The 9,909-nt window shown below is 38.7% G+C and overlaps 1 protein-coding gene across 3 annotated transcripts in view; it reads left to right on the top strand.

Moving 5' to 3' along the window:
- The first annotated feature begins 785 nt into the window (after positions 1-785).
- The window catches only part of LOC136873783 (cyclin-dependent kinase 11B), a 114,987-nt gene continuing 105,863 nt past the window's right edge, over positions 786-9,909 (top strand). For all 3 annotated transcript variants that reach the window (XR_010860173.2, XM_067147003.2, XM_067147004.2), the window contains exon 1: positions 786-869. The gene's annotated coding sequence lies outside the window, so the exon portion shown is untranslated. The remainder of the gene's footprint in view (positions 870-9,909) is intronic.

Raw genomic sequence — 9,909 nt, 5'->3', positions numbered from 1 at the left:
ATGTTGACGATTGGATAGGAAAGGGCTAGGACTGGGAAGGGAGAGGCCGTGGCCTTAATTAAGGTACAGCCCCAGCATTTGCCTGGTGTGAAAATAGGAAGCTACGGTAAACCATCTTCAGGACTGCCGGCAATGGGGTTCGAACCCACTAGCTCCCGAATACTGGATACTGGCCGCAGTTAAGCGACTGCAGCTATCGAGCTCGGTTTAAAAATGGTGCAAGTGCGCCTGTGATAGATATTATGCACTAACGTGTAAACAAAGATCAGAACCTGTGATCAAATTTTGCAGTGAATGAATTCTGTATTTTATGTCAGTTCCTTTTTTGTATGGCATTTAGCTGCATTAAATATTTAAGCAATCACGGTGTCATCAACTAACTATTCACTCTGAATTCCTGCGATCCCACTCATATTGCTCGCTCCTAGTATCATCTAAATAAATATAGGTACCAGTTTACCTTGTTTAGGCTCAAGTACCCTGAAGCCCATCTAATTAAAACAAAGCATGAAACTCGCAGTGGGGAAATCATTTTAGAATGAGCATAGGCATAGGCCCTACTCGAACACGAGGTTTGATGATATTTTCTAATTCCCTCCACATCCTACACCCAGGACTGTTATTTGCAACACGGTATTTTTCCGGAACAGGAGGAACTGTTTCACAAAAAGAACTACTTCGTCCATCTCTGCAGGATCTGTAGACTGCTCTGGCATTAAGGTGTCTAGCGCAATTCTCCTTCATACATTGGCCAACTTGGCCTTCAACCAAAAAATCGATTTAAAGGGTTGGTAGCACGGGGAATGAATGAACCCTAGAGGATTTACCATTCACTTGAGCTATCTTATCTTCTGCTGTTCTTGTAGACGGTGAGTAACACTTTCAATGATATATGTAGCTGTGTTTGTTACACGTGAGCCTCAAACAATTTTTTTCAGTTTCACTTGTCTACTACAGTTGCTGTTAACTTCGGCAGGCTTAACGTCCCCAGATATGTCATGCTTATTTAAAGAGGACGAACTGAACATTGTCGCCTTCACTGTTATGAAACAAAGTTTATATATTACTTCTCAAACCAGTTTCTTACTCGACAAAATATTTGTATGTTACTCCAGAGGTGGGTAGCTGGCAGTTGCAGGAGGTTCGTTCTCTAAGTGGGCAAGTTGTCACGTGTAATTCTCGCATTGCCGATAAATGAAAGCCATCCGTTCTACTAGGATTGCCGACCTGACAAGGTTTAAATGTAGGCTATTCCTATGTTTAACAAGGAATTTACGACAAGTGAATGTTAATATTCATTAATAGATAACTAATTATGATTGTTACCAAGGAATCATGTACTTTGAATATTGCTATTGATCCTTTTTTGTTGTGGTGTAAATGATTCCTCACTATCATAATTTTTCCGTGAACTTACCTTGGGCTGTGACTAATCGTAGGGCCCCTGGTGTAACACAGTTTTATACATATATTACTAAAAAAGTGTTAAAAATGTTCGTGAGTAACTTATATAGTCCACATAATGCCTATAATTCTTCGCTAATACTTTCAAAGAATGTCTCAGTATCAATCGTTTTTGTAAGTGTTGAACAGCTACCTATTTCACAGTTTCTCTGGGCATTTATCTTAAAGTTGCGATAATGATTTTACATTTTTTAATATGGGTAGGATCAGACTTGAAAATATAGGCCTGCTGGGATTGAATGGGTGCTGAATTTAATGTGCAAGATCTGATTCCTTTCAACATAGGAATGAAATATGTCAGTATTTACTTTATACTTGTTTGTTAAAATTCGGACGACTTGTAATTCCGTCTTCAACACCTTATAAGGCCTCCAGTGTTAATTTGACTAGCTGATCTGTCAGATTGTGTAAAATAATATGGCACTGAAACTGGAATCCTATAATAATTATGTAGAAAGACATTTGAACAGTATGCATAGCAATTTGTTAGCTAGTTTGTCTTCAGTATTGGTAGCACCTCTTTAATACGGTAATAATATATACAGTGTACACAATGTGTATTAGTGTTAATCCATACTAAGCTCGCTGATTGAATGAGTCTCGAATTATACTTCTTGATAATCTTTTACATTAAACTGGTCACAGACACATACCATACACATTGTGCATTCAGTTCATGGAGTACAATGTTCCTGCATAGCATCTCTTTCTACATCAGTCTTCTAAATTTCTGCCCTAGATTAGCTTCTCTGATCTGAGAACCAACCTTTTCTCTTTCTATGTTACAAGGATCAAATAAGTTTGTGCCTAAGTAATAATTCCTGTCTCCCCTTTAGAATGGCCAATGTGAGTTTTTAAAGTTTTGTGGTGCAAAATGCTTGAAGGAGTAGCCTTTTTTTTTTTTTTTTTTTTTTTCCTGTTTCTCTGTAAGTACTATTTGCTTCCAACATTATCTAGATTCTTTTTAGTTTGTGGCTTACTTTAATACTGTAGGCTATGGTTTCTTTGGCTTAATATAACTTTGTGTGCCAATTGTTCACTGAAAATTACAGGTGGACTGTAGATGTTGTTAGTTCCCCATGAAGTTCAGTTTTCTTACAGGGTTGAGCTTCTGTAGCCTTCCTTTAATGTGGGATATTTTGTGTTTTTTGCTTTGGAATTTAAGATATATGTAGACTGCCATTTGGAAGTAACTTAGGTTTTTTTGTTGCTGTACTGACACTAAAGTCTAAATCCTTAAAATGTGCTGCAAACTGTGGGATCAAGTATACTTTTGAGTTCACCGGGCAAGTTGGCTCCGTGGATCAGGTCACTAGCTGTGAACTTGCATTCTGGAGATGGTGGGTTTAAACCCCACAGTTTCCTTTCCATGGTTTTCTATTTTTGCACCAAGAAGATGCTGGGATTGTATCTTCATAAAGATCACATCTTTCTCAGTCTTAATCCTGTCCTGTCCCATTGTCACCTAAGACCTGTCTAGTGTAAGACCAATAGCAATGGAAATCCCAGTCTGTGACCTTGATGAGAGGTCACCAAACATAGTTTGTTTTTCGTTGTCTTTCAGAAATGTGGTTACACAACAGTGTACAATTTTTAAATTTCAGATCACTTAGTTATAGTCATTGATTTTATTTGCTAATGTACTACTCGCCCTCACTAGACCCCGAAGGCTGCAAATCACAAAAATACGTCTTGACATGCTTGTGAAAGCTGCAGCTGACTACTCTGCCTGTACCATTCTAAATCTTAGAAGTGTGCTTATAGTAGCAAAAAGATTGTGTTACATGGGCCTGAGCAAGAACGCAGTTTCACGGCCAGTGGGGCTCTCTATTTCCCAGCCTTCTACAGGTCCTTGACAGGAAGGAAAGCCTCAACTTACTGATGACTGCTTGTTGTAAGCAGAGTTTTCTTTAGCATGGACACAATTGTGTGTGTACATGAGATCTTTAAATTGATTATGTTACATTTTACATTAGCATTACCTGAACCCCATCTGCATCAAAGTCAGAATTAGAAAATGGATTTGAACACTGCTGTTAACAATAGTGAACTGCCTAATAAAAATTTACATCTGATCAACCTCTTTGTCATGTTTCATCTCTGTAATAGCCTGTCTGGTGATCACGATTGTTAAAGCATAAAGTTGGTTTGTGTCATGTTGGTGGAAAAAAAATTCCACTTTCAGTCTGTTGCTGGGCAGGGTATGAGAGATGAAGGTATACAATTACTAATCACTAGATTGCATGCCAGAAGCCTGGATTCAATTCCAAACCCCTCCATAGTGTTCATATGGAGTGAGGGTTTTTGACACTGTTCATGGCGATACTTCAGTCAGGTGGGGACGTTAAGCCTTGAGCAGATCCCTAAGTGTTATTTGACAGGAGTATGAAGAGGTTCCTCATGACTGAGCGAGTTGGCCTTGTGGTTGGGGATGCTCAGCTACGTGTTCTCCATTTTCACACTAGGCAAATGCTGGGGCTGTACCTTAATTAAGGTTTTAACCTCTCCTACCTCCTTAACAGTATCACACACCCATTGCACTGGTCACCTATGGACATCAATTAGATCTGCACCAGGTGAGCCGAACGTGTCCTTGAACAATTCTGGCAGTAAAAGGCACATGCAGATAAATAAAACCTCTAATTAGTATGTCATTTTCCAAAGCCAGGGAATATTATTGTACTTCAAACAGATTAGCCAATGTATTCTTTTTTTAAACTCCCAGACACATAGGGTCATCCAACTAATGCAGATCCACAGCAGAGGATAGGTAGAAGCTGGCTTGCTTCTCGCCAGCTGGGCATTATGAGAGTAAGTTTGAGTGACTTCCTGATAAATTCTAATGCACTTTAAAAGTATGCACCCATAATTTCTCATCATGAAGAGGTTCCTCATGACTGAGCGAGTTGGCCTTGTGGTTGGGGATGCTCAGCTACGAGCTTGCATTTGGGAGATAGTGAGGCCGAACCCCACTATCAGCAGCCCTGAAAGATGGTTTTTCGTGTTCCCCATTTTCACACTAGGCAAATACTGGGGCTGTACCTTAATTAAGGCCATGACTGCATTATTCCCAATCCTAGCCCTTTCCTATCCCATCATTGGCATAAGACCTATCTGTGTCAGTGCGACATAAAGCATATTGTTGAAGAAAAATTCCTTGCACAGAAGGTTACGTTTTTCAGCGCTACAGTATCAGTTTTGAGAATTTATGTACCCACATTAAGTGAAACAACATTTCTTCTGAGAAGGGAATGAGATTGGGACCAATATGTCCATTATGCACTTTATTCAGAATCTACTCGCTAAATCTAATCCTACGAGCAGGATCACCTGGTTTAAGTTCGAGCACCAAAATGCAACTCACTGTTGTGTGACCCTAACCGCACAGCCAACTCTCTAGGTGAGAGATTATTTCAAGAGAAGTTCCCAGGTGTTTTTAAAATCCAAATCATGGGATGGTTCATAGATTAGTTAATAACTTTTTTATGAAACAGGAAATATTAATTATAAGAAGGTGACGTACAATACTAACACAAGAAAATCAGACATTGGACAACACATGAAACATTATCCCAAGAAATCTCCTAGCCGTCGTTCACATCAAACAGAAATTTCTTATTATTCCGTAGAAAGAGCTATGAAGTTACTTAAGTTAAAACCCTATAAAAGTACTGCTGGCTACTTCCTTCCTGGTTTTTGAAGTTTAGACTTGGTGGAGCATATATGTATATACTCAAGGTGCTCTTGATATGTTTTATCGAAGTCCCAGGTGTTTTTTGTTTGTTTTCTTTTTGTAAGTCTTGTTTGATCCAGATCAACTGTTCCTTATCATATTTTTTCCTGAGATTCCTGATGATCTTGGCAGTTCTCTTCTTTGTTTCCTGGAATATCTCCTGGTTTTTGGGTGTTTTCCAGGAACATCAATTCACCCATGACTTCTGGCATTCTCCAATGGCCTCACACCCTGAGATGACCAACATGCATAGTTTCTCCTTTTTTCTAGAGGAACTTACTCTTGCAATATCACTCACAGCCTCTTTTAGTTGTTTTCTTCCCTGATACTGTCTTTTATTCAATTCTTTTGTGATATTTGTGTGTGTTCTCAGCCTTTCTATTATTATTATTATTATTATCATCATCATCATCATCATCATAATTGATTTATTTTCACTTTACTTTATACACGTGTTGCTATCACTGAAACTTGAAACAAACTGTGTAGTGAGACAAACCCATAACCAGAAGTTCCCACAGGTTCCCCTCCTTCCCTGCAGCCATCGACTTAGTCACTCCCAGTTGTCACTCCATTTCTATGGTATTTGGATGACCCAGTATATTTCTTTTTGCTTGCTCCACATTCTTTCATTGCCTTCCATTGTAACTAAGTTTCTATCACAGATTTGAAAAGCATAATGACTGTTGGGCAAATACTGATTTTTCACCCTAATCCACTCAGCTGTACCACATTTGACATGCAAGCCTTCTGTGTCTTATGCTCAAAATGTTCCTTTAACATGTAAAATAGTAGCTGGCAAACTCTTAGAGTTACAGAGAAAATATGTATGGACATATTTGTAGGAAATTTGATTCTAAATCCTGCATGTGTCCTTTCTTGGTATGACTAACAATTTATTTGTTATTTTGGTTTATATCAGATAGAGCATACATCAAAAATGGAAACAATTTTTCCTAGAAAGCTGCAGGTGTAAGGAAGAAAATGCATATGAACTCTTTTGAATTAAATTCTAAGTGGACTTGCTTAGCTCGGTTTTTTTAATGGGACTAACAGTTAAGGCAACTTATACACTTTTAAAGCATCCTGGATGCACATTTTTTTCTGACTTCCTCTCCCTTTTTGAAACTGCCTGCTTACCAGATAAGCTGGTATAATTATGCAGTGGTGAGCAATTAAATTTGTGATAGCTGCCATTTTTGAAAAATGATACTGTGGTCAGCCTGGAAAATGTAGTAGTACAGAGTGGAATATGACTATGATGTCATCAGGCTTCGTCCTGGGTGTGTGAGTAACAGCTCAACAGCATCTCAGCGCATTTGATCACAGGCAGATTTTTGGTACTGTAGGTATGGGCCAGTCAATCTCTGAAGCCATTCAAGCACAGAGGTTCCCACATCACAAAATCAAGTGTGTACCCTGAATACATAGATTTAGGCAAAACCATTACCACCAGTGTGAACTGCCATGGTGTGCAATGTGTTGATGACACAAACATTTTTTTTTGCTAGGGGCTTTACGTCGCACCGACACAGATAGGTCTTATGGCGACGATAGGATAGGAAAGGCATAGGAGTTGGAAGGAAGCGGCCGTGGCCTTAATTAAGGTACATCCCCAGCATTTGCCTGGTGTGAAAATGGGAAACCATGGAAAACCATCTTCAGGGCTGCCGATAGTGGGATTCGAACCTACTATCTCCCGGATGCAAGCTCACAGCCACGCGCCTCTACGCTCACGGCCAACTCGCCCGGTGACACAAACATTCATAATACATAAATATGATTAGTTTCCAGAAAACCGAGGTTCTTATCTTAGTTGATATGGTACAGTTAATGATGTACATAAACGTAACTGGTAGATACAAAATGAATGATTTAAGGGAAATAAACTGTCATATAACGTTAACATAGCCTCACTACAGAAAGAAACACATAAAAAATTAAATTGTAAGGTTAAAAATAAATGAGAAATTAATGCACCACCTATTGTTTCATAATTTACAATCACATTTACAACAAATAAGAGAAAATAATCTTCAAGTTACTCTATTGTCTGTTTTTCTCATCCATCTGCAATGCATTTATTAATTAAGGAACATGTTTTACAGCTGCATTGGATTCTGACAGATAAAAGGAAAATAAAAAGTCGAGAACAAAGGAAAACAAATCGTTGGTATGTCTTGACCCCAGACATCAGCATGCAAGCCAGAGACACTGACCGCTAGACCAGAGGTGTTACACATATTCACTTGCAAATTGCTATCAGGTATACAGGTTGTTAACTTTTAAATGTATGACTTAATTTTAAACTGAAATAATTACCGTTATTGGCATTTAGTGACTATTACCAACAAATTGTTAATATATCATTTAGTGACTACCCATACAAAGTAAGAAATATGTTTAATAAAATGTAAAAAAATATGGTGAATAATTTATTTTTGTATTTGACATACTATAGCCTATAGGGCATAAAACAATAATGGATTACAGAACTTACCTGCTTACCTGTCCATAAATAAATGCACCAGCCTAGGTGGGCCTTTTGGGTTCTTGTGACGAGAGTATAATTGGACAGGGATACTACACTATTAATTTTAATTACGGAAATGAACTCCATTGTTATTTGACTCTTTACTTGACAAAGCATAGTCGATTAAAAAAATTAGTTGTCACAATACCTCTTTTACAATAGATCTCACTCATAGTGCAAAGATAAATGCCGTAAAGGCTTACATTTGTAATTTACAAAGATAAAAATGAGATGACGTTACTGTAATTTACAAAGATAAAATAACGTGATGATTCGGTGCGTAGGAGTAAATCCGTGGACCAAACCTGTATCCCTCTTTAGGGAACCACCATTGGACCTAAAAAATAAGTACATGATGCCAGGATTAGGGACGCTTCGCAGAAATAAAGCTATTACTAAAGTTCCCTCACATTTTGGGGGAATATTTACATATAAACAGCAATTCCGCATGTTACAAACGACGACCAAAATAAACCAAACACTGAAACTATATGTCACCCGACTACGTATAAAAATTCATAGGGATGTGAACCCATATCCTCTGAGTAATCTTTATACTTACCAGATAAACTAATAATCAGAATCCACTAGTACCAAGATATCATATATACAAATACACATCAATATTGCCAAGTAAGTGGAAAAGAAAAGAGAAAGAAAAAGAAGGAATCGTTGTCACAAATAACTCTCGGCCTGAAAGAAAGAATCCCTCTCAAGACTTAGCTTTTAAATATGGCTGCGACTTCCCGGAGTGCAGGGTTGGGCCATTGACCTGGTTGTCTAGCCAGTAAAGACTTCCCATCCTACAAAAAATCGTAAACAAGCTGCCAGTGACCTGGTTTCTCTGCATTCTGGATTCGACATCACAAGAGGGCTTTCAATTTCGTCTTCTTTGACCAACCTATAAGGCATAACATAATTTCTTAGAACAAATAAGGAGCCAATTCTCATTCTATATATCTGGCTCTAATAACTGACCACCTCGGGCCTAATTCATTTCATACAAAGTACTATACCGTACTATTTCTCATAAAATCACGACCGTCTATACTTATGACGTGCCTGGTGCCCTCTAGGTCCAAGGTTCAAGTCCATGTTTGGCAGAGTGAAACGGAGTCAAAGATTTTAATGACACTGCATACAGTGTGGTTTTAATTTAACCAGGATTCAATCAAATAGATACATGCATATAAATCATACTCAGGCAGAATGCAAACACTACGTTACGCAGATCTATCTGTCCTCCCAAATAGAGAGAATGATAAACTAATCCAAATGATCCTTACTTACAAGAAAATTTTATCCAACGACAGATACTAACGAATATACTGATCTAATATTCACTAAACAACCTTTGGTAACGCTTGGCACTCTTCTTCCCACCATGTAACATAACTCACGTCGCTATTCGCTACGTAAAAGCATTTATACTTTACAATTTTAGTAATTTTAAAACATCTTAATGAATAGCCTGATGGGCTATAATCAAGTCGTATTCTAATATTTACATACTTAATTACTACATTTCTGCGTAACGACCGCCAATCCTAACACATGCCTACAAGTATGGTTCACTCATCTGGCATTTGGTGACCTCATCCCTCTTTCAGGGTTAGGCTGTGCCTTCTTAGCCCATCATGGTAGCGATATAGTTCCTGGGTCAATTCTCTTGGTCCAGTCTCCATGGATAGCTCGTTCATGAGGCCGTCTTCTTGAGGGACGGCGCGTTCATGAGGCCTTCTTCTTGAGGTTGTGGTCGGAAGGTCCCGTATCACACGTCTCTTGAAACACGACACAGGTCTTCACTGGAATGAAATGCCTAATTTATTTAACAGCACAGCACTACCGGTACTTTTATTTAATTTTAGAGGCATAAATCAGTACTGGCGATCTGCGACGGTAAAATCGTTGTTCCCCTTTAGCTGCTTAACCGCGCACGAATGTACACTGACTGACAGAGCAAATGCAACACCAAGAAGGAGTGGTTCGAAAGAGATGAAAGTTGGGAAAAAAACAGAGACGGCACGGACGAATAATTGATGTTTATTTCAAACCGATATGCAGGTTACACAATGCGCACGGCATCGACTCAATAGGATGTAGGACCGCCGCGAGCGGCGATGCACGCAGAAACACGTCGAGGTACAGAGTCAAGAAGAGTACGGATGGTGTCCTGAGG

Source organism: Anabrus simplex, chromosome 5 (genome assembly GCF_040414725.1).
Source record: "Anabrus simplex isolate iqAnaSimp1 chromosome 5, ASM4041472v1, whole genome shotgun sequence".
Classification (NCBI taxonomy): domain Eukaryota; kingdom Metazoa; phylum Arthropoda; class Insecta; order Orthoptera; family Tettigoniidae; genus Anabrus; species Anabrus simplex.
Note: the sequence above shows the minus strand (reverse complement) of the source record. Positions and strands in the feature narration are given on the sequence as shown.